This window comes from Schistocerca serialis, chromosome 6 (genome assembly GCF_023864345.2).
Source record: "Schistocerca serialis cubense isolate TAMUIC-IGC-003099 chromosome 6, iqSchSeri2.2, whole genome shotgun sequence".
NCBI lineage: Eukaryota > Metazoa > Arthropoda > Insecta > Orthoptera > Acrididae > Schistocerca > Schistocerca serialis.
Window position 1 is genome coordinate 441,956,224 of NC_064643.1, and position 26,600 is coordinate 441,982,823.

General features: G+C 40.2%; 1 long non-coding RNA gene across 2 annotated transcripts in view; it reads right to left on the reverse strand.

Moving 5' to 3' along the window:
* Nucleotides 1-398: 398 nt before the first annotated feature.
* The window catches only part of LOC126484293 (uncharacterized), a 105,091-nt gene continuing 78,889 nt past the window's right edge, over nt 399-26,600 (reverse strand). The window contains exon 3 of one of the 2 annotated variants that reach the window (XR_007587833.1): nt 399-528. This is a non-coding gene — a long non-coding RNA (uncharacterized LOC126484293). Of the gene's footprint in view, nt 529-9,948; nt 10,079-26,600 lie in introns of those variants that run through there. The other variant, XR_007587834.1, reaches the window with a different exon arrangement.

Consider the following 26,600-nt stretch of genomic DNA (forward strand, 5'->3'; position numbering starts at 1 on the left):
TCAAGAAAAGTAGTACATCTGGAACAGTACCCCATGGCAGCTACCACTTAAGATGACCGCATTCAGATTGAAACACGTATGTAACGCAGCAGCGATGGCGAGGCATTGTAGCATCTGTGACCAGAGAGTATGCGCTTGACCGCGCGAGTGTTGCGAGCGGTTCTCAGTCAGTAGTAGTCGTTGCGAGTCTGTCAGTTCAGTCGTTGCGAGTCTGTAGCTCTGTCTAGTTGAGAGCAGTACTCAGTCTGTAGTCGTCATGCAGACCGGTCGGTCAGTAGTAGCAGCCCAGTGCGGTTGTGTGATGTAGGCGGTCGGCAACAATGGTCAAGATGAGGAATAAGGTATACTGTTAATTAATATAATCATTAGATAATGAAAAATTTTATTTATTGTAATTATTCTCCAACAAGTCTCCCAATAATAATTTTTTATTTCAAAAGCATTTTCTCAAAAGTTTAATTTTTTTTTTGAACTAAAGATCTCGTTGCACTTCCCATTTCATTCCACTTCTTTTGAAGGAAAATTTCACTAGAATCAAAAAAAAAAAAAAAAAAAAAAAAAAAAAAACAGAATATTATTATTTGCAATGCAGTTCCTCCAAGCGGTGCGCAACAACAAGAGCAGATATGTGACATCCATTTGTTCTGAGGTAAGACTTTAATTCTGATTGTTTTTACACAGGGCCAAAGACCGATATTTCGGTTTAATTGAATTTTCTTATCACTGAACGGACTTTAAATTTTGTGAAGAATTTATATTTGAGTCAGATTGCGAATTTCACATTTTTGTTGCCATTTTCAATACCTCTCATTGTGGGCGAGGTTACAATTAGCGCAATGTCCATTAGCATTCATAATTAAATATTGGCGTGTTTCTTTCTTTCAAATTTTTGTGGGGAGGTTACACTCGGCTCCCATTTGTATTGAGTATTGTCATTTTCATTCCTTTTAAAATTACGGTGGGGAGGTTACACTTGGCGACACCCAGTCCAGGATCGAATTTCGTTGAGAGTCTTTTGAGCGACAGTCAGATATCTGCTCTTATTTGCTTAAGTATAATTAGGATTTAGCGCAACGCTTTTAATAATATTGTGACTTTCTCTCTACAGGTCAACGGCAATTTGTTGCTTTGTTGTATTTGTGTGTTGCTTTTGCATTGTGTTGATTTGTTTTGTGAAAAATTTTGACTATTGTAAAAATGCCGCGAAAGACTGTGAATAGTGTATCGCGAAGTATTGTGAATGAAATTACCGACTCAAACAGCGTGACCGATAGTAATTATGACACGCAGTGTGATGATGACAATCCTGCGTTCACTAACAATCAGTGCAATACAACCATTAATGATGACTTTCACCTTAATGATGAACAAACGAACTCAATTGTCTCGTCTGTTAACTTGACGACAATTGATGACGCAGAATGCTCTATGGTAATGAGCGCTGCCGAGTTTAACACACGCGATTTAGAAAATCCAAGTAACGTACAGGCAAATTTGTCTAAAGAAAGTGATCAGGATACACAAAGTACGACGGATTTATTTAATTCCGGAACAGTGTCTGACAATGTACATCCGACTGATAAACGTTTTTGTAAATTACAGAATGACCAAATGGTCACACAAAACGCGACAATTGTAGATACACCATCAAACAGTAGTGAGAATAAAGTAGGTAATGTTACTTTGGAACAATTTATGACAATAATGCTACAGTCTAAGAACAAAAATGACGAAAATTTCAAACAACTTAGGGAAGATTTCAAACACTTAAATGAAAAACTTGACAATAATGACAAAAAACAAGACAAACTTAGTGAACAGGTCCGACAACAGAGTGAAAATTTCAAACAACTTAGGGAACAGAACAGACAGCTTAGTGAACAAATTAGAGACGTTGCCGCGCAGTGCCATGACACTAAGGAACAGTTGCGCGTGGAAATTGAGGCTTGTTCACAAAAAAATAGCGAAGAAATAAAGTCTGTTGCGCAAGAATTAAGGGAAATGCAAACAGCCGCGACAAATACACTCAGAGACGAAATTAGCGGAGTCGCCAAACAGTGCTCTGAAAAAGCTACACAATTACGGGACGAGTTTAGAGCAATGACGGTAGAACTTTCGCGCACTATGGACGCAAAGATAGACACGAAATTCGAACAGCAGAACACTCAGATTAACGAGCGCTTTAATCAGCACATACAGAACAGTGATACGCGTTTCCGCAGATTTATTCAGGATCAAAACAAAGTAAAACGACAAGTCATGGAAACAATCACTGCACAGAGACAAGAGGACAAACGTAAAATATTCGCGAAAGCGAAGACGTATGTAGACAATAATATTACTACAGTGTCCGACAAAATTAATACCATAGAACAATTGAACGCGGAATTACGGGATGAAATTTCTGACCTTAAAGCAAAAACAGATACACACACAGTAAATATTCAAACAGTGACAGATAGATTCGAAAAACTAGATCTAACACAGGATTGCGATGTCATCAAAGCTGATGTTAAAAAACTGAGCGAAACTACGCGCAAGTTGCAAAAACAGATTAATGCGTCTGATTCTAAAACCGATGATCAGGTTAAAATACTGACTGAAAAATGTGATGAATTGGCCAGTCGTATTGATGTTATCGAAAATACTAATGACAATAAATCAGACGATACTGCACCGGTTTCATTTATCCAAACGCCTGAATTTCAAAATTTACAGCAGACAATTAATGAAATCGATTCATCTAACAACACGTTACGTCGGAAGTTATCAAATTTACAACAAGAAGTAACAGAGATGAAAAACATGTCAGTTAATAACATACCACAACAGACGCCACTTTATGAACATGTGTCAGACTTACGCAGCGTGTATAATGTGAACAATTTACAGCAACTACGCGACTTAAAATCTGAAAAGCTACGCAACTTGAAATCCGAAATCACACAGACAAACAGACTTTCACACAAACCTGAACGTATTATCAAACTAAGTGACGAGAACGTAGATTTCGAGCAATTTGCATTTGTAAGCAAATGTAAAGAATTTAATAATGACAGAACACAGATACACGATGTGCACTGTATACGACAATTTATCTTTGTACATTCACCGCTATTACCTGTAATGCAGAAGCTAGCTTTGAACCAGATGCGACAATTTGCTATTGTATTTTCATCAGCATTACGTATTATGCAGAAACTGGAATTAGCAAGAATACAGCGATTTACTTTTGGAATTTTACCGCCATTGCCTGTAACACAAAGGCTAAAATTTATTTGCAGAGCGTAAATGACCTCAGGGGATTCATTATGCTTTAATGAATATGTGCCGTAGCGAGCATAGGGCCCCGAGCTGTAGTAGTGCTGTTTCATCTTTAGTTTTCTGCACTGCTGCCTTTTCTTCTACTATCCTTTATATCTATCCAAACTGCTCTTTAACTATTGCTCTACCTAGTATTAAGAAACGTATGTAATGAAAACCGGATACGACAAATCTTTTACCGAATGTGACAATTTTCAGTAGGCACTCCAGTACCGCCGTAATTTTAATTACGGATAAAATCGTAATCATCAGTATGTGTAAAAGTAAAATTAACAGCAAACGCATTTTTTGGTAACAATAGATGTTTTTCACCACAATAGCATGAAAGTCAACCGCTTAGCATACGTAACCAACAATGCAGTCTACAAGGTCAACCAAACTTTAATGTTTCGCCGCGTGCACGTATAGTCCCAGCCCCAACAAATAGTAACGCATGGCAGCAAAGAAATAACTACGTACAGACAACACACTATTTCAACTCGCATCGCTATGCGCCGTATAGAAATTACTATTAGGACAGACGTAAAAAGAATGATGAGCACAATTTTCAGCGTACATTTAATAACAGTCGATCTTATGAGCAGCAACAACATCAGCAACAACAAATAATCATGAATGGAACAGACAATAGGTGTCATCCATAGCGTAACACGTCAGTAAGAAATAACAGAACAGTTCATATAGTGGATATGCCACAGCATCCTCTCGTAAATAACAGGACGAACGATAGAATTTAACCAGATACAGCACAGATTGCATACTACAGTAACGCAAACATTACTTTTGACACGCAGAATTTTGTTCACGAGAATGTTATTTGAAACATGCTTTATTGAATGCTCTACTTTTATCGCACCCAGATCTCACCAGAAATTTTTCCATTGCCACTGACAGCTCTAACACCGCTTTAGGTGTACATATTTTTCAGGAAATTGAAGAAGATGGTTCTACAGTAATTAAAAACATCGTATTTGCAAGTCGCATTTTGTCACCTGCTGAACGAAATTATTCCGTTACAGAACTGGAAACATTTTGTGTTGTATGGGCTTTCACGAGATTTAGGCACTTTCTTTACGGCAGACATACCACCGTCTACACAGACCATAGAGCGATACAATTTTTACTTTCAGCTAAATTCACTCACGACAGGTTAAGCAGATGGAAACTATATTTACAGGAATTTAATTTTACAATAGTTCACATTCCCGGTACGCAAAATGTTATAGCAGACGCACTATCGCGTTCTCTCAGTAACAATCAGCAAGACGTAGCAACCAACTTCTGCAAAGCAAATTTCAGCGTCATGTACATTCAACAAGTTGCATTTGAAAATTTCATTTCGTCGTCATTACGAGACATAGTATTCTTTTTTTTTTTTTTTTCACATGCTTTGGTCAGCTGCGCGAGCTAATGCTTCTGTCCGTCAGCTGTGTTGTCTTCTGCTGTCACTACCAATTTACGACACTCACAAAACACAAACAAATGTTTTTCAGCAAATGATTAATTTTGACACGTGCAAACTATTACGGATAGTAACAAAGTAGAATCGGAACACAAAAGAACATGTCCGACCTCACTACCATGTTTTTGCTACATCTTTGTCGCTGTTGAACTCACTTCAAAATTTGTTACTTTCACTCCGTTACGCAAAGCTACTGCTAAAACTGTTTCAAATGCATTTATAAAACATTTTCTATCTCATGTAGGGCATGTAATGAAAGTAATTTCCGACAATGGATCACAATTTCGTAGTAGTATATGGACACGCATGTTACGAGCTAGAAACATTTCTCCGATCTATATATCCAAGTACCACGCTTCTTCGAACCCTTGTGAAAGATTAATGAAGGAAATTGGTAAGCTGTGCAGAATATACTGCCACAAAAGACATATTGATTGGGATACACACATACTCTCATTCCAAGATGTAATTAATTCCATTCCAAATGAATCCACTATGCTATCTCCGACTGTTATACTGAAAAACGTTGAACCACCGAACAAAATTAAAGAATTAATAGAATTCCCCAAAAATCGTCGCCTACGACACTACGAAATAATTGACATTGCGCTGAACAACATCAAACGTGCCGCAGAGCGCCGGAGAAGACAGCAAAAACAGGTTTGTACACGCCGCGACTTTCACGTTGGACAGAAGATATTAGTACGTACACACTATTTATCCAGCAAATTAAAAGGTAAGTGCAGTAAATTTGAACTTCTATACGCAGGTCCGTATCGGATTCGCAGCATCCCTCACCCCAATGTTGTACACGTCGAAACTTTGAGAACCAGAAAATCGAAAGGCAATCACCATATCTCAAACATTAAACCGTTTATTGAGTGAAACCACTGTATGATTCAACACACTATGATGCCATTTACTAATGCAATTAATTCACCTGACTAATTACTGATGATTATCGTATTTTTTCTTGGCAAGTGCCCGGCAAGGTAAGGTTAGCAGGTCGCTTTTCTTGTCGTTACACATCAGACCATGCATATTTTTCCAGATGAATTTACACATTTACGACTATTTCTGCAATTATATTTATGTGACTACTTATTGATGATTATCGTATTTTTTCTTGGCAAGTGCCCGGCAAGGTAAGGTTAGCAGGTCGCTTTTCTTGTCGTTACACATCAGACCATGCATATTTTTCCAGATGAATTTACACATTTACGACTATTTCTGCAATTATATTTATGTGACTACTTATTGATGATTATCGTAATATTTTTTCTTGGCAAGTGCCCGGCAAGGTAAGGTTAGCAGGTCGCTTTTCTTGTCGTTACACATCAGACCGTGCACATTTTCCATTTTTTGTGTATATGACTGTACTCCAGTTTTGTTTGTATGCACTATGAACTAGTTAAGATATAACACACACCAGTCGACTTTGACATTTTTTTTTTTTTTTGCCTTATGACATCTCAACATCGTGACTGTTTCACATTTTTTTTGCTACTGCATTGTATTATTCTGTGTACATTTTTTCGCATCCGAACACTGTCAATGTCTTGGACATATTACGTTTTCTGTCATGTTATGCTGTATGGTTAATTGTGTCACCATAAACCAGTCATTATTTAGTGGGTATAGGATTTAAATGCAAGACATTAATCTTTGTTCATCAATTTCAGAAAGGAATGATGATTCTAAGAAATAAATTTAACATAAATGGGAATTTCACCTACGGAATAAACGAAAGGAGATGCAATAACTTTATGAGGAAGAGTAAATGGATCAGGATTAACAAACATTAACAAGAATATACTATACTCATCACAGAATAGCAGTCTTAACTAATTTTTTCTTTCAGATTACAAGGTGATTGATGCAGGCTGTCAGACTGAACTACACATCTTAGTTTTAGTGATGAAATATGCTAGAGATAAGGAATAGTTGTATAATGAGTAACGAAGTGATTTTTTTGCAGATGATAGTGAATACTGATGAATAATGATGAAGGAAATGGTATTATGAATAATGAAGTTTTTCTTTACAGGTGATGATAATGGTGAAGTTGATGATATGGATAATGAAGTTTTTTTTTACAGATGAGGATAATGTTGAAGTTATGTATTTATGCTACGTAGTTATTTAAGTATTTGTTGCAGTTTGCTTTGACAGCAGGTGTTACATTGCATAGTAGGATGACGGAAAGTTTTGGAAAGGACAGCTATGGAACACATTTTATACACATTTCACTACTTGTTAATTCGAAGTTCACTACTTTTCAGCATAGTGTGCGTTTCTTCTTTCAGGTCAGTAATTTGTATTTTTTCCAGGAGAAGTTTTTCATGACACTTACTAAACCTGTTACTTATTATACCTGTTCTAGTACTTGCATTTTTATATTTTTTACCCATTTGTGTTTATCATTTATAAATGTGATCACATGTACTGCCTTGTTACATAATCTTGCTACAGCTGACTCATGACGAATGACGTTACCTATCCTCATTTGCAGCAATAGGTCAAAAGCAAAAAGTATTATGCCTCAGCAATTAATTATCGATCCCAACGCAATGCATTGCTACCAAAAAAATGTATTACCAGTCCCACATAATGTCACTAGTTTATGATAATTCTGAATAATACTGATCAACTCTGAATAGCACGTCACTCGAGTAATGACCTCTTAATGAGACTATATTCAAAATAATGCTTTGTCACTAGCTAATAACTGCCACTGTTTATTGTAATGCCTGTGATTACTAATGATTTGACTGTAATTAACTGATTTTTAATAATGACTTTGTAATGATCTGAATAATACTGAATGATGAACTATGTTTTATTCTATTCAATACTTGATGGCCACTGAGTGCCAATAATTAATGTCAATCAACGAAATTGTTATTAATTATGCCATTAATTAACTCTTGTTTTCAATGTTGATACTTTGTTGTTGGAAATGAATGTGACTGTTTCATAATGCTTTGTAATTAGGAAAAGACTAATGATTCTTAATAGATTGGAATGACACATAATTAATTAACTATGGTACTGTTTAATAATGCTTTGTAATTAATTAAGGCTAATAATTCTTAGTATATTGAAATGACAAATGATTAATTAATTAACTGTAATTAGACAAATGATTAATTAACGACAAATGATTAATTAACTGTAATTAGACAAATGATTAATTAACGACAAATGATTAATTAACTGTAATTATACAAATGATTAATTAACTGTAATTAGACAAATGATTAATTAATGACAAATGATTAATTAACTGTAATTAGGAAAAGGTTAATGATTCTTAATTATACTCTGTAACTGAAAAGAATGCGATTATTTCATAATATTTTGTAACCAGGAAAAGAAGGCTACTGATTCTATGTAAAACAATTAATGAACATTTTTCTGTAATACTACATACTTGGTACAGAAATGTTCAATAACTGGGCTATGAATGCCACGAACTATCAATGAAGACTGTAATTGTCAATATTATGTGACTTGATGTCCTTCACCTCATAAGCTGACTACCCTGAATTACTGCAATGTCCATTTGTCCTGTTTATCCCAGTGATCATGGAGCACTATATTTGGTTTTGCACTAATTCTACGTTGGTGTGCCTTGTAAGAGTGTGGTGTTGACACGACATGCTGTCCACCACCATGAGCGATGAAGACATTATTATGGTCCCACTGTTTGGTGTACCTAATGTACTGCCAAAATGAAAACATGGAACATTACTACGACAGTTCAGTGTCTTGGCTACACTGATAAATTCTGATGGGAAAAGAACTTCAAGTTGTGTCACTTGGTGTTGTACTACTGTGGAAAGATATGGACTTTCAGAGCAGCTGTGTGCAATCTAAAGTGCTACAACCATGATGCAATCCTTCCCTTTCCTATCCTGATTCTTGTCACATAAAAAAAAAAAAAAAAAAATTTTTTTTTGGTAACATCATTTATGTTCATAGGTTATACATTTTTCGATTCGCTAAACTCCAGTGTGAGTACACTTATGTCACTGGTCGACATGATGTTTGCCATTATGTTTATTTGTTGTGAAAATACTAAAGACATTTTTCAGTGCATGTGCACTTTGGACATGAATTTTTTTTTTTTGCCATTATGTTTATTTGTTGTGAATATACTAAAGACATTTTTCAGTGCATGTGCACTTTGGACATGATGTTTGCCATTATGTTTATTTGTTGTGAAAATACTAAAGACATTTTTCAGTGCATGTGCACTTTGGACATGAATTTTTTTTTGCCATTATGTTTATTTGTTGTGAAAATGCTAAAGACATTTTTCAGTGCATGTACACTTGTCAACATAATATTTTTTGCCAGTCTGTTTATTTGTTCTGAATATGCTAAAGAATTTTTTCAGTGCCTGTGCACTTTATCTGTCAAATAATTTGTATATACTTTTCTGATTTGCTACTATGTTTTGTACTCACATTTTGTCTTTGTCTGATATATTTTGTACTTAGTGCGTGTGCACAACATTTACTTTATGTACTACATCTAATTATTCTTGCCAGTCTGTTTATTTGTTCTGCATATGCTAAAGAATTTTTTCAGTGCCTGTGCACTTTATCTGTCAAAAAGTTTGTATATACTTTTTTCTGATTTGCTACTATATTTAGTATTCACATTTTGTCCTTGTCTGATATATTTTGTACTTAGTGCGTGTGCACAACATTTAAATATTCTGTAAGTTGTAGGATTTTGTTAATTAAAGAAAAATTTTGCCGCGCTTGGCAAGTCCAAATGACTCACCATCGCTGCCAAATTTTTGCCCTCCGAGTGGAGGGTTATGAAACACGTATGTAACGCAGCAGCGATGGCGAGGCATTGTAGCATCTGTGACCAGAGAGTATGCGCTTGACCGCGCGAGTGTTGCGAGCGGTTCTCAGTCAGTAGTAGTCGTTGCGAGTCTGTCAGTTCAGTCGTTGCGAGTCTGTAGCTCTGTCTAGTTGAGAGCAGTACTCAGTCTGTAGTCGTCATGCAGACCGGTCGGTCAGTAGTAGCAGCCCAGTGCGGTTGTGTGATGTAGGCGGTCGGCAACAATGGTCAAGATGAGGAATAAGGTATACTGTTAATTAATATAATCATTAGATAATGAAAAATTTTATTTATTGTAATTATTCTCCAACAAGTCTCCCAATAATAATTTTTTATTTCAAAAGCATTTTCTCAAAAGTTTAATTTTTTTTTTGAACTAAAGATCTCGTTGCACTTCCCATTTCATTCCACTTCTTTTGAAGGAAAATTTCACTAGAATCAAAAAAAAAAAAAAAAAAAAAAAAAAAAAACAGAATATTATTATTTGCAATGCAGTTCCTCCAAGCGGTGCGCAACAACAAGAGCAGATATGTGACATCCATTTGTTCTGAGGTAAGACTTTAATTCTGATTGTTTTTACACAGGGCCAAAGACCGATATTTCGGTTTAATTGAATTTTCTTATCACTGAACGGACTTTAAATTTTGTGAAGAATTTATATTTGAGTCAGATTGCGAATTTCACATTTTTGTTGCCATTTTCAATACCTCTCATTGTGGGCGAGGTTACAATTAGCGCAATGTCCATTAGCATTCATAATTAAATATTGGCGTGTTTCTTTCTTTCAAATTTTTGTGGGGAGGTTACACTCGGCTCCCATTTGTATTGAGTATTGTCATTTTCATTCCTTTTAAAATTACGGTGGGGAGGTTACAAGATTAAAACCTCTGTGGCGAAATGTTAGCGTGCTCTGCCACAGATCTGTGCGGTGTAGAAGTGACTGTAGATGAACCGCACGCGCAGCCGGATCGGAGTAGCGTCACGGCCGCCGTGACAGCGCTTTGATTCAGACAAAGCACGCGTGTGGGACGGTTCGGCGGCTTATTGATTACGGTGACTCAGTGTCGCGGAAAGCGGCGGCTAGGGGCACGCCGAGGGCTGCAAGTGGATGGGACAGGGACAGACGGCAGCTCCCCGTGTGCCGCTCCACGCCACTTCACGACAGCCCCTGCCTGCTTGCTATGTGTCACTTCGTCACTGCGCCTTAGACTCGGTCTCGCTCCAAGCGACTGCCCCGTATGGCTCTCAAAGTCTTAATACTCCGGCCAGCTTTATATGCGACAGCCAACCATAGTTACATGATGTTCAGATACCGTCAGGACTAATCGGTTTATTGAATAGTAAGTCAGTCACCGTTTCTTTTAACTCTTATGAGCTCGCTTTCTGGACATCTCCACCATGTTGGTGTCAACTAATCTGCTTACTGTAAATGTCAAGCTAAATAGCCCAGTGTTTAAGACACTGAACTCACATTCGGGAGATGGACAGTGTAATTCCCCGTCCCAGACATCTTGATTTGGGTTTTGCGTAGGGAAGAAGGATGAGTGGATTTTATGGTCCCGTCAGTAATGAGGTCATTCAAGAGACACAAGTTCGGAGTGCTTGTAACATGGGCAAGAACATCCGTCGCGTGAAAGCAAAATTTCACACTCGTGCTCCCCTTATGCTCTCTTTTAGCACTGCCGCTATTAATAACAGCCGCGCGGGGCAGCCGCGGGGTCTAGGCGTCTTGTCACAGTCCGCGCGGCTCCCCCCCTCGGAGGTTCGAGTCCTCCCTCGAACATGGGTGTGTGTATCGTCCTTAGCGAAAGTTAGTCTAAGTTAGATTATGTAGAGCGAAAGCTTACGGATCGATGACCTCAGCAGTTTGGTCTCATAATACCTTACCACAAATTTCCAAAAGAAAGTTATAAGTTTGTTTCTATTCCTGAGAGTGCGCACAGAAAAGTAACACCTCCGAATTTTTTATGTGAAAACTCTTAAAGATTTTTAAATACAAGGGGCGTTCAAAAAGAAACATGTCGGAGGCATTATTACAGAAACCAGACCCTGTATGTTACAAGTATTGACCCTGACTGTTAAGACACTTGTCCCATTGTGAGACAAGGCGGTGAATGGGTGTCTCATAAAATTCCCGGAGCTACGATGTTAATTAGTTCCGCATGCCGGCCGGGGTGGCCGAGTAGTTCTAGTCGCTACAAAAAAATGGTTCAAATGGCTCTGAGCACTATGGAACTTAACTTCTAAGGTCGTCAGTCCCCTAGAACTTAGAACTACTTAACCCTAACTAACCTAAGGACATCGCACACATCCATGCCCGAGGCAGGATTCGAACCTGCGACCGTAGCAGCAGCACTGTTCAAGACTGAAGCGCCTAGAACCGCTCAGCCACACCGGCCGGCCCTAGGCCCTACAGTCTGGAACCGTGCGACCGGTACGGTCGCACGTTCGAAACCTGCCTTGCGCATGGATGTGTGTGATGTCCTTAGGTTAGATAGGTTTAAGTAGTTCTAAGTTCTAGGGGACTGACGACCTCAGCTGTTAAGTCCCATAGTGCTCAGAGCCATTTGAACCATTTAGTTCCGCACGTACAGCTGGACGTCGTCGTCCGATGTTAATCGTTTGTCCCTCAGAGCTTTTTTTAACGGGACCGAAAATGGTGTAATCACAGGGAGAGAGCTCCGGACTGTATGAAGGGTGGCCGAGGACCTCCCATTTTAATTTTTTGCAGTAGTGGCGCGACTGTGTTGGCCGTATATGGTTTTGCATTCTCTTGGAGCAGAATGACCCCACGTGTGAGATTGCCAGGTCGTTTTGATTTGATCGCTTGGCGAGGGGTGGTCGAGGTTTGCGAGTAACGCTTGGCATTCAGTGTTTGTTTTCCCTTGCTGCAGGAAGTGAATCAGAAGGGGGCCATCTTGGTCCTCTTAAAAGGCTCTGAGGGACAAACGATTCGTCTCGGACGACGACGTCCAGGTGTACGTGCGCAACTGGTTAACATCGCAGCCCCGGGAATTTTATGAGACAGCCATTGACCGCCTTGTGTCACAGTGGGACAAGTGTCTCAACAGCCAGGGTCAATATTTCTAACATACAGGTACCGGTTTATGTAATTATGCCTCCGGCTCGTTTCTTTTTGAAGGCCACTTATAAAACAGACGTTATTAACACTCTACAACTTCGTTTTCCGTGTCTGCATATTTATTTCTTCACGTACTCACTCTGACGTCGAACACATTAGTCTCAACGAGACACCAGTTTGTTCATACCGTGACTGTAAAATGTTTGGCTTTGTTGACTCTTGCACCGCTTCATCACTATCAAAGTGAAGTCCTCGAAGACGTTCTTTAAGTTTTGGAAACAGATGAAAATCGGTTTGGGCCAATCAGGACTGTATGCGCGATGATCGATGATAATGAACTCAAGGCGTCCGATTTCTGCAGATGGATCAGCGCTCGAATGTGTCCTGGCTTTGTCATGCCGAAGAAGAGGGTGCTCCATGCGTGGAGAAACTCTTGAAATTCGAAACTCAATTACAGCAAGCTGTTTTACACCCACCGACATAGATACGTTACCCACTGCCATGTTACACGTTGCAATTCGTAGCCCTTTAGCGGCAGAGGGCTGCAAATAACGTTCTGGACAATTCGAGTGAATGATTTGGTCACCCACACCACTCATCATGAATCCCATCGAACATTTAAGGAACATAACCGAGAGGTCAAATCGCGCACAAAATCCTGCACCGACAACACTTCCGCAATTATGCACGGCTGTAAAGCCATCATGGCTCAATATTTTTGCATATGACTTCCAACGACTTGTTGAATGCATGCCACGTAGAGTTGCTGCACTACGCCGGGAAAAAGAAGATCCGACACGATACTATGAAGTATCCCATTACTTCTGTCATCTCAGAGTATATCAGTTGATATATTTAGCCCCCTAGAAAGTCGTGGGCATTGGCATGCTGCTTCTGGGGTTCGGGAAGGCAGGCCCATCACGGATTGTATCCGCCCAGCGGATTAACGACGAGAGCCGTTGTGCCGGTCAGCCTGGCTGAAGTTTCTAGGCAGTTTCCCACATCCGGATAGGTGAATACCTGGTTGGTACCCATCGCCCCTCTCAATTACACGATTTCTAAACATTACCAAAAGGTTTTCAAACTTTCACATAAAGTGACACTGGACGTAGACAGATGCGGTACACAAATTCTGTTCCGAAGTGAAGCGGTTGCTACATGAAGAACAGCTGGCGACCCTCTACCACTAACAAAGCCAAATCCGGATTGACATACCGATCCCGTGAAAATACGGGATAAGGCCAGGAAAAAGACATCAGTTAATATATTTGTCCATCAATTAATATATTTGTCCATCTTTCGCAGTAGCTGTTATATATCCATTATTATCTATTTTCCGTCTTAAGCTCAAGAGTGCTATTCGCCAGACGCGTTTCACTTTTATCTACAAAACGTTCTGGAAAATTGGTATATATAATTTAGGGACCCTTTCGGTATACTAAGTATATCATATTTCCAGAATCGAATCTGGTGAAAAATGCCCTTTGATTGCATTACGCTGAAGACGGGAAAACCAATAACAATTGATGTACAGGATGACTTAGCACTCGTACCGATGTCGTTTTATGCAATTCCACATAACAGAACAATGTTACTTGCGAGTTCGCTCTGGACTTGTGAAGCACGTTGTCAAAATATTGCAGAATAACTGGTAAAGTATACGAAGACATCTTAGACCTACTGTGCAATTTTTGTTTATTTAACAGCTTTAGCACATTACTGCGTAGAGTCATACATTAATCTTTTCATTGGGTTATATACCAGCATGCTGTTACTTCCACATTTCCCATTTTTATGTATCTTTTTTTGATCTTGTAGTTTCCATTGGTGAAACACACCGTATAAGCCAACGTTTCTGAACCATTTAGAAATGATTAAGTACCATAAAAGGAATAAACATACAGAGATATCCAAAACCGTATGACTCACCGCTAATTACACAAAGGAAGATTGGAAACACTTGGATAACTATGGCAGAAGTAGGGTAGACCTATATCTTGGTCCAAAAATACCACGTAACTCAATGGCTAATCCTCTCTTGCACTTTTTAAAGTATAATTCCATTTGCTAACAGTCGCCGAAAGTTGTGAGAGGGAACTTAGCGATCACGTTCTGTCGTCTGTCTGGTTGTCGTTCCTGATATACAGGTAGTGCAAGTTGCATAAAACGACATCTGTAGGGGCAGATGAATCACCCTATAGATCAGTTAATTTATATACTTTTATTCTTCATTACTTATATATCTATTTGCCATTTATAAATAAAATGTTTACTTTCTGCTTTGATTCATCCACACCCAACCAGTACGTCACCAATATTTCAGGACAAGAAAAGAAGTATAGCAGGCATGGAACAATTGAAGAAGCTATCCGGGTATTTAACTGCAGTGATTTAACTGAAACACTCGTAAACAGATTGAGGATGGCCAGAGGTATTTGAACACCATCCCTACTGAATAGGAGTCCAGTGTCTGAACTAATGCGTGGTGTAGCTCTGTCGCTGAGCGGTAATGAAGAGAACAGCAAAAATCTGCTGCGTCTCAAACACGAATGTACTGTGACCCGTAGGTGTTGGTGCACATATAGAGTGCTATATCCTCAAATAATGATGATAGTTTTTCTAGTCGTCGTTTGCCCTACATCCCCTAGAGTAATTGTATTAATTATCGGCCTGGCTGATGAGTAATGATAGCAGGTTACGAGAAAATAATATTACAACGGGTTACTGAATGACATTTTTCCATGGCGCCAAGCCGTTTCTATCTCCTGCTGCAAGCTTATTTCTCTCGTAAACGCTTAACAGATTGTGAAAGTTGTAAAAACGCGTAGATGTAAGCAATCAGAAAAGCGACAGCGGTAAGCATCCAGCGGCTAAAGTCGCCGGATCTCTGGCCGCAAACATTGAATTATGCATGATGCGCGTGGTGAGAGGCGGGGGCGTCCCAATAAATATTCAGCGTCCGTCGGGCCGATAAACAGGCAGATCAGCTTGCCTATTGGTTGCGAAGACTGTCAGATGCGGGCTGGGCAGTTGATGCGATACTCGGGGGAGTCGAGAGCAGACCGTGACTGCAGAGTGCGAGTAATGTTGCCAGGCTGCGGGATTTCATAAGGCGTTTGACACTGTACTCTCACCAAGAAGGTGGCGTTACATATGCGAAACTGGTTTTCCATTGGATCCTTAAATCACTTCTCGAACGATTTTCTTCTCTTTACTTGTTCAGAAGAGCAAATGGTGGCCCATTGATAGGGACCGGGCCAAATATCTCACGAAATAAGCATCAAACGAAAATACTACAAAGAACGAAACTCGTCTTGCTTGAAGGGGGAAACCAGATGGCGCTATGGTTGGCCCGCTTGATGGCGCTGCCATAGGTCAAACGGATATCAACTGCGTTTTTTAAAGAGGAACCCCCATTTTTGTTACATATTTATGTAGTACGTAAAGAAATATGAATGCTTTAGTTGATCCACTTTTTTCGCTTTGTGATAGATGGCGTTGCAATAGTCACAAACGTATAAGTACGTGGTATCACGTAACATTCCGCCAGTGCGGACGGTATTTGCTTCGTGATACATTACCCGTGTTAAAATGGACCGTTTACCAATTGCGGAAAAGGTCGATATCGTGTTCATGTATGGCTATTGTGATCAAAATGCCCAACGAACGTGTGCTACGTATGCTGCTCGGTATCCTGGACGACATCATCCAAGTGTCCTGACCGTTGGCCGGATAGTTACGTTATTTAAGGAAACAGGAAGCGCCGGCCGCGGTGGCCGTGCGGTTCTAGGCGCTCCAGTCCGGAGCCGCGCTGTTGCTACGGTGAAAGGTTCGAATCCTGCCTCGGGTATGGGTGTATGTGATGTCCTTAGGTTCGTTAGGTTTAAGTAGTTCTAAGTTCTAGGGGACTGATGACCACAGCAGTTGAGTCCCATAGCGCTCAGAGCCATTTGAACCATTTTTTTGAAACAGGAAGTGTTCAGCCAAATATGAGACGTCAACCACGACCTGCAAGAAATGATGGTGCCCAAGTAGGTGTTTTATCTGCTGTCGCAGCTAATCCGCACATCAGTAGCAGACAAATTGCGCGATAATCGGGAATCTCAAAAACGTCGGTGTTGAGAATGCTACATCAACATCAATTGTTCTCGTACCATATTTCTGTGCACCAGGAATTGCATGGCGATGACTTTGAATTTCGTGTACAGTTCTGCCACTGAGCAAAAGAGAAATTACGAGATGATGACAGATTTTTTGCACGCGATCTATTTAGTGACGAAGCGTCATTCACCAACAGCGGTAACTTAAACCGGCGTAATATGCACTATAGGGCAACGGAAAATCCACGATGGCTGCGACAAGTTGAACATCAGCGAGCTTGGCGGGTTAATGTATGGTGTGGCCTTATGGGAGGAAGGATAATTTGCCCCCATTTTATCGATGGCAATCTAAATGGTGCAATGTAAACTGATTTCCTACGTAATGTTCTACCGATGTTACAAGATGTTTCACTGCATGATAGAATGGCGATGTACTTCCAACATGATGGACGTCCGGCACATAGCTCGCGTGCGGTTGAAACGGTGTGGAATAGCATACTTCATGACAGGTGGATTGGTCGTCGAAGCACCATACCACGGGCCGCACGTTCACCGGATCTGACGTCCACGGATTTCTTTCTGTGGGGAAAGTTGAAGGATATTTGCTATCGTGATCCACGGACAACGCCTGACAACATGCGTCAGTGCATTGTCAATGCATGTGCGAACATTACGGAACGCGAACTACTCGCTGTTGAGAGGAATGTCGTTAGACGTATTGCCAAACGCATTGAGGTTGACGGAAATCATTGTGAGCATTTATTGCATTAATGTGGTATTTACAGGCAATCACGCTGTGACAGCATGCGTTCTCAGAAATGATAAGTTCACAAAGGTGCTTGTATCACATTGGAACAACCGAAATAAAACGTTCAAACGTACCTTCGTTCTGTATTTTAATTTAAAAAACCTACCTGTTACCAAGCGTTCGTCTAAAATTGTGAGCCATATGTTTGTGACAATTACAGCGCCATCTATCACAAAGCGAAAAAAGTGGTCCAACTAAAACATTCATTTTTCTTTACGTACTACACGAATATGTAATAAAAAATGGGGGTTCCTATTTAAAAAAACGCCGTTGATATCCGTTTGACCTAGGGCAGCGTCATCTAGCGGGCCAACCATAGCGCTATGTGGTTTCCTCCTTCAAGCTAGACGAGTTTCGTTCTTTGTGGTTTTTTCGTTTGACGCTTATTTCGTGAGATATTTGGCCCGGTCACGATCAATGCACCTCGCTGTATATGTTGGCAGCGGTTAGTATTGTATTTTGAAGAGAAAAGACAAATTTCCGAGGAAAGTTCAACTGCAATCATTCGTGCGTGAAACGATTCTTTTTGTTTTGTATAGCCCCGGTAATGTAATAGTATATCATAGAAATTATCGACATTATTAGTGAGACATTTAAAGTACCGAAAACGGCTTGTTAGATAACAAGTGCTGGAGACTGTAGCCTCTCTTTCCGAGCCTCGTGGGTTGTGTTAAGAGTAGTGTGCGGACTGGGAGTTTGGAGAAAGCGGCTGCTGCCAGTGAAGACAACAGCTGGTCTGTGGTGTACCTCCTTCCGGCCTCCACGGGGGGAATGGAGTGGTTCTCATTGAGCTGGCCGCTCACACCAAGGTACCTGCAGCAGCAAGAGGGCGCGCTGGACTGTGGTGTTCATTGGTTGCCACTCACATTACGCCACATTTTAATGCTGTTGATATTAGAACACACTGGTTCACTACTGCTAGCGTTCCTCGACTTAAAAAATTGAGACTAGTGTAGATTTTGGTAGTCCATCGAGATTCTAAAGTTATTGGGAATTGAAGTTTTCGTAGTTATTTTCTTACGCATTTGCGTCGATTTGCTGTTTCAAATTGCATTTTCTCCTCAATACAAACATATGGACGCTAATGAGTCCCATAAAATAAAAATCACCCAGCTACAGATCCTGTGTGTGGAGACGTGGTCAGCAGTTCAGCGGTCTTCTCTACATAGGCCTACCTAGGGAGAAAAGTAGAGAATGTAATCATCCAGCTACAGCGTCACTATACTGTCACATTGAGTCACATGTACTGTCTTTGTGATTTCTAGACACATGCATATGCATATGTACGCGTAATGCTGACACAGCAACTGATAAACACAGTAGTTAAATGAAAAATATGCAGGTAAGAACCACGAGTCCCACTCACCCTCTCCGGACTATGGTGTGAGACAGAGCGCAAGAAATGAAAAATACAAAAAATATTGAATATATTTACTACCTTAAATACTCACTTCCCCCTCCCCCCCTCCCCCCCATGAACCATGAACCTTGCCGTTGGTGGAGAGGTTTTCGTGCCTCAGCGATACAGATAGCCGTACCATAGGTGCAACCACAGCGGAGGGGCCAGACAAACGTGTGGTTCCTGAAGAGGGGCAGCAGCCTTTTCAGTAGTTGCAGCGGCAGCAGTCTGGATAATTGACTGATCTGGCCTAGTAACACTAACCAGAACGGCCTTGCTGTGCTGGTACTGCGAATTGTTGAAAGCAAGGGGAAACTACAGCCGTAATTTTTCCTGAGGGCATGCAGCTTTACTGTATGGTGAAATGATAATGGCGACTTCTTGGGTAAAATATTCCGGAGGTAAAATAGTCCCCCATTCGGATCTCCGGGCGGGGATTACTCAAGAGGACGTCGTTAACAGGAGAAAGAAAACTGGCGTTCTACGGATCGGAGCGTGGAATGTCAGATCCCTTAATCGGACAGGTACGTTAGAAAATTTAAAAAGGGAAATGGATAGGTTACGGTTAGATATAGTGGGAATTAATGAAGTTCGGTGGCAGGAGGAACAAGACTTTTGGTCAGGTGAATACAGGGTAATGAATACAAAATCAAATAGGGGTAATGCAGGAGTAGGTTTAAAAATGAATTAAAAAATAGCAGTGCGGGTAAGCTACTTCAAACAGCATTGTGAACGCCTTATTGTGGCAAAGATAGACACGAATCCCACGACTACTACAATAGTACAAGTTTATATGCCAACTAGCTCCGCAGATGACGAAGAAATTGAAGAAATGTATGATGAGATAAAAGAAATTATTCAGATAGTGAAGGGAGACGAAAATTTAATAGTCATGGGTAAATGGAATTCGATAGTAGGAAAAGGAAGAGAAGGAAACGTAGTAGGTGAATATGGACTGGGGGTAAGAAATGAAAGAGGAAGCCGCCTGGTAGAATTTTTCACAGAGCATAACTTAATCATAGCTAACCGTTGGTTCAATAATCATGAAAGAAGGTTGTATACATGGAAGAAGCTTGGAGATACAACAAGGTATCAGACAGATCATATAATGGTAAGAAAGAGATTTAGGAACCAGGTTTTAAATTGTAACACATTTCCAGGGGCAGATGTGGACTCTGACCACAATCTATTGGATATGAACTACAGATTAAAACTGAAGAAACTGCAAAAAGGTGGGAATTGAAGAAGATGGGACCTGGATAAACTAACAGAACCAGAGGTTTTACAGAGTTTCAGGGAGAGCATAAGGGAACAGTTGACAGGAATGAGGGAAAGAAATACAGTAGAAGAAAAATGGGTAGCTTTGAGGGATGAAGTAGTGAAGGCAGCAGAGGATCAAGTAGGTAAAAAAACCAGGGCTAGTAGAAATCTTTGGGTAACAGAAGAAATATTGAATTTACTTGATGAAAGAAGAAAATATAAAATGCAGTAACCGAAGCAGGCAAAAAGAAATACAAACGTCTCAAAAATGAGATCGACAGGAAGTGCAAAATTGCTAAGCATGGATGGCTAAAGAACAAATGTAAGGATGTAGAGGCTTATCTCACTAGGGGTAAGATAGATACTGCCTACAGGAAAATTAAAGAGACCTTTGGAGAAAAGAGAAACACTTGTATGAATGTCAAGAGCTCAGGCAGAAACCCAGTTCTAAGCAAAGATGGGAAAGCAGAAAGATGGAAGGAGTATATAGAGGGTCAATGCAAGAGCGATTTACTTGAGGATAATATTATGGAAATGGAAGAGGATGTAAATGAAGATGAAATGGGAGATATGATACTGTGTGAAGAGTATGACAGAGGACTGAAAGACGTAAGTTGAAACAAGACCCCGGGAGTAGACAACATTCCTTTAGAACTACTGACAGCAATGGGAGAGCCAGCCCTGACAAAACTCTACCATGTGGTGAGCAAGATGTATGAGACAGGCGAAATACCCTCAGACTTCAAGAAGAATATAATAATTCCAAACCCAAAGAAAGGAAGTGTTGGCAGATGTGAAAATTACCGAACTATCAGTTTAATAAGTCATGGCTGCAAAATACTAACACTAATTCTTTACCGACGAATGGAAATACTGGTAGAAGCCGACCTAGGGGAAGATCAGATTGGATTCCATAGAAATATTGGAACACGTGAGGCAATACTGACCCTACGACTTATCTTAGAAGCTAGATTAAGAAAACGCAAACCTACGTTTCTAGCATTTATAGACTTAGAGAAAGCTTTTGACAGTGTTGACTGGAATACTCTTTTTCAAATTCTGAAGGTGGTAGGGGTCAAATACAGGGAGCGAAAGCTATTTACAATTTGTACAGAAACCAGATGGCAGTTATAAGAGTCGAGGGGCATGAAAGGGAAGCAGTGGTTGGGAAGGGAGTGAGACAGGGCTGTAGCCTCTCCCCGATGTTATCCAATCTGTATATTGAGCAAGCAGTAAAGGAAACAAAAGAAAAATTCGGAGTAGGTATTAACATCCACGGAGAAGAAATAAAATATTTGAGGTTCGCTGATGACATTGTAATTCTGTCAGAGACAGCAAAGGACCTGGAAGAGCAGTTGTACGGAATGGACAGTGTCTTGAAAGGAGGATATAAGATGAACATCAACAAAAGCAAAACGAGGATAATGGAATGTAGTCGAATTAAGTCGGGTGATGCTGAGGTAATTAGATTAGGAAATTAGACACTTAAAGTAGTAAAGGAGTTTTGCTATTTGGGGAGAAAAATAACTGATGATGGTCGAAGTAGAGAGGATATAAAATGTAGACTGGCAATGGGAAGGAAAGCGTTTCTGAAGAAGAGAAATTTTTAACATCGAGTGTAGATTTAAGTGTCCAGAAGTCGTTTCTGAAAGTATTTGTGTGGAGTGTAGCCATGTATGGAACTGAAACATGGATGATAAATAGTTTGGACAAGAAGAGAATAGAAGCTTTCGAAATGTGATGCAACAGAAGAATGCTGAAGATTAGATGGGCAGTTCACATAACTAATGAGGAGGTATTGAACAGAATTGGGGAGAAGAGAAGTTTGTGGCACAACTTGACTAGAAGAAGGGATCGGTTGGTAGAGCATATTCTGAAGCATCAAGGGACCACCAATTTAGTATTGGAGGGCAGCGTGGAGGGTAAAAATCGTAGAGGGAGACCAAGAGATGAATACACTAAACAGATTCAGAAGGATGTAGGTTGCAGTAGGTACTGGGAGTTGAAGAAGCTTGCACAGGATAGAGTAGCATGGAGAGCTGCATCAAATTAGTCTCAGGACTGAAGACCACAACAACAACAACAACTCACTTACCGCTGGTATAGTACTTTTATCTCCATTTACAATAACAACTGCGAATTTGTTCTGATGCAATTGCTAAAATAGGTGTGAGATGTTCGCAAGAGTTCATCAGTATTAATATATATTTCGCTGTAAAGAATCCAGTTCGAATCTCATATTTCAAGTTGTTATCGTAAGTTTACGATACCCTAAACATTTTTCCAAGTGCCCAGTGAACGACTTTGATACTGAGACACAAAGTTCCTGTCTCTTTACTGAGAAGCTCTCCTGTTACCTTTTGATCTGTCGAGGAAATGCCGGCCGTGGTGGTCTCGCGGTTCTAGGCGCTTCAGTCCGGAACCGTGTGACTGCTGCGGTCGCAGGTTCGAATCGTGCCTCTGGCATGGATGTGTGTGATGTCCTTAGGTTAGTTAGGTTTAAGTAGTTCTAAGTTCTAGGGGACTGATGACCACAGATGTTAAGTTCCATAGTGCTCAAAGCCATTTGGTCGAGGAAATGCGCTACACGGATGGTAAACATAATCAAAATGAATGCTATGGCAGAAAAAACAGTTGCACTTTGTCAATAACTTGCAGCAAGCAGGAAAACTAGGTCTGCGCACTTCTGTCTCCAGTTTCCTCTGTGAGAAATCTCGAAGTGATCTGCATCGCTTACAGTTGAAGACAACATTGTGAGAAATGAAACTGCTGAAACTGTTTCCTTTTCATGTTAATGTTCATGATTATAAGCTTTCCGACAAAAATAAGTTATTTCCTCGTCATTCTCAATGACAGAGCCGTTATTTAACCAAAAAAGTGGTTGAGTGATCACACAATGCCTTACATATATCCTAATATTGTGTGTGAAGCCTATTTAACGTTCCCCTTCTTTAGTTAGAAGTGGATGTATTATAAACTTACATGATCTAACGTATCCTTCAGGCTGTGCACTTCTTTTCTCCTTTTTCATAAATTTCCGTATAATCTTAGGTAGAAGAACACAAATATCTGAGATTACACATTTACGCATCTGTTATCAAAACGATAGTGATACTACTCTTCTGAGACTAACATTATTTTCGTCTTGATTCTACTAGTTGTAAAGTAAAATTAGCTGCCGGATAGTCGTGACACTGTCCAAAAAATGGTTCAAATGGCTCTGAGCACTATGGGACTTAACATTTTAGGTCATCAGTCCCCTAGAACTAAGAACTACTTAAACCTAACTAACCTAAGGACATCACACACATCCATGCCCGAGGCAGGATTCGAACCTGCGACCGTAGCAGTCCCGCTGTTCCGGACTGCAGCGCCTAGAACTGCACGGCCACCACGGCCGGCGTGACACTGTCCAAATGATGCAGCCTGGTTAGAAACGACGGCACCACAGTTATGAAAGTGACAGGTCCAACGAAATCTGTTCATATTCTACGTAGTAGATATTTAGTACTGATTAGATAAAATACAGAACCGACATTCACCACAAGCGCTAATGCCAAGGACTTTTACCGACTACATTAATAATGACAACACGGGCAGGGAACCGAGCGAGGTGGCACAATGGTTAGCACTATGGACTCGCATTCGGGAGGATGACGGTTCAAACCCGCGTCCAGCAATCCAGATTTAAGTTTTCCGTGATTTTCCTAAATCGCTTCAGACAAATGCTGGGATGGTTTCTCTGAAAGGGCACAGCCGATTTCCTTCCCTAGCCCGCAGTTCGTGGTGTAGTGGCTAGCGTAGCTGCCCCTGGATCACAGGGTCCCGGGTTCGATTTCCGGCCGGGTCGGGAATTTTCTCTGCCCGAGGACTAGATGTTTGTGTTGTCCCAATAATTTCATCATCATTCGTGTAAGTGACGAGACTGAACAGTGAAAAGATTGGGAATTTGTACGGACGCTGACAGCTCAGCAGTTGAGCGCCTCACAAACCAAATGTCGTCGTTGTCATCATCATCATCATCCTTGCCTAATCTGAACTTGTGCACCGTCCCTAATGATATCGTTGTCGACGGGACCTAAACACTAACTTGCTGCCCCATAAGCATGGTGACGCGTATTACGACTTTACCGATATACAGAGTCAATCGAAGACGTGTTGGTGTTTTTATTTATGTTTTCTCCACTTCTGCTCCTAAGCCACTGGATCGATTTCAACTACACTTGGTACACATATCCCTTACTGTAGCGCAACAATCGCTGTCGGTGTAAGAAAAAATGGTTCAAATGGCTCTGAGTTCTAAGGGACTTAACATCTGAGGTCATCAGTCCCCTAGAACTTAGAACTACTTGAAGCTATCTAACCTAAGGACATCACACACAGTCATGCCCGAGGCAGGATTCGAACCTGCGACCGTAGCAGTCGCGCGGTTCCGGACTAAAGCACCTAGAACCGCTCGACCACCGCGGCCGGCGTTCGCTGTAAGAACAATCTACCTATCATGGTTCAGAATGATATGACGTCATACACAATGAGATGCATCAAAAACTGCCGCATCACGTATGATTTTTAAATTTACTACTTCTTTGCTAATAATTCTATTCGCAATAAATTTTGCAGGTAGTATTCACAGATGCATCTGCAAAATTTTGTCATGTTACGGCACACACAGTAGTTCAAGAGGTACGGCATCATAAACAATGAGATGGGAGAAGAAAATGCCGCATCACGAATTATGTTTTAATTCATTTATTATATATTGCTGAGGCACTTCAACTGTCGGGTCAACTTAAGGAAATCCCTGACACCTGGCAACACATTGACAGCTTTCGACTGCGAAGCGCAAATGGCTGTAGGCGAAAGCAACCGCCAGCTATAAAGCTATGAAGAGATGTTACCATAAAGACGTTTACAAAATCGCGTTCTAGACACGTGAAGCAGCTGCGCCCAGCCTACAGAAACTGTCCGGGATATGACACTACACAGCTCATTTTTTGTTTTCGTTTCTAATAGTAAATTGACAAAATGAATACCAGGGCAATGCAATGCCTCTTTGAATAATTCGACCATTTTGAAACGTGCTAATGAATACCATTTCTTCAGAATAGCTCTTTTAGTTTACAAGTGTTGGACTGGTATTGAAAACCAAATTAGAAATAATACAATCACAATGCAAGCTTTCAAAACTGTTACATTACCTCACCACATGCCCCCTGAAAAGATGGCGCAATGGCCAAGACATTCGACGCATAGTCGTGTACGGATAGTTGATCTGAAAAGGGCACGGTCGATATCTCTTCTCTTTCTTGTCCACCTAAGCTAATGATCCGTCTCTACTGCCCTTTCGTCGAAAAGATGTCAAATACTAACCTTCATTCCTCCAAATCGTCCAGGATGGACACTAAGTAGCTCAAGTGTACTAAACAATCAGTAAAACCGCAGCATTCCTCACCCCAATGTAGTACACCTCGAAACTCTGAGAACCAGAAAAAGTAAAGGCAATCACCATGTCTCCAATATTAAACCCTTTATTGAATGAACATACTTAATGATTTATCACACTGTAATGCCATTTCCTGATTTTTATATGACCAATGATGCAATTATATTTATATGAATACTTACTGATGATTATCGTATTTTTTCTTGGCAAGTGCCCGGCAAGGTAAGGTTAGCAGGTCGCTTTTCTTGTCGTTACACATCAGACCGTGCACATTTTTCCAGATAAACTTACATATTTTATGACCAATTATGCAATTCTATCTAGTGACATATTAATTTTATCAAATTCTATCTCCATTAAAATCTTTAACTCTCGCCTCTATCAACTACACAGCATACAAGCTGAACACAAAGAAAGTCATTTCTTGTCGTTATATATCAGACCGTGCACATTTTCCATTTTTCATGTATGTATGATTGTTTTCCTGTTTTGTTTGTATGCACTACGAAATCTTTAAGATATAACAAACACTTTGACATTTTGCCTTATGATATCTCAACATCGTGACTATTTTACATTTTTTTTTTTTTTTGCTACTACATTATGATACTCTGTGAACATTTTTGCACCTGAACACTGTCTATGTTTTTGACATAATACGTTTTCTGTCATGCTATGCTGTATGCTTAATTATATCACTAGAAACCAGTTTTTATTTAATGGGTATATGATTTAAATGCAAGATATTAATCCTTATTCATCATTTTCAGAAAGCAATAACGTGTAAAAGAAATAAATTAAACAAACCACAGTGGATTACTATGAAATGGGAATTTCACCTTCGGAATGAACGAAAGAAGAT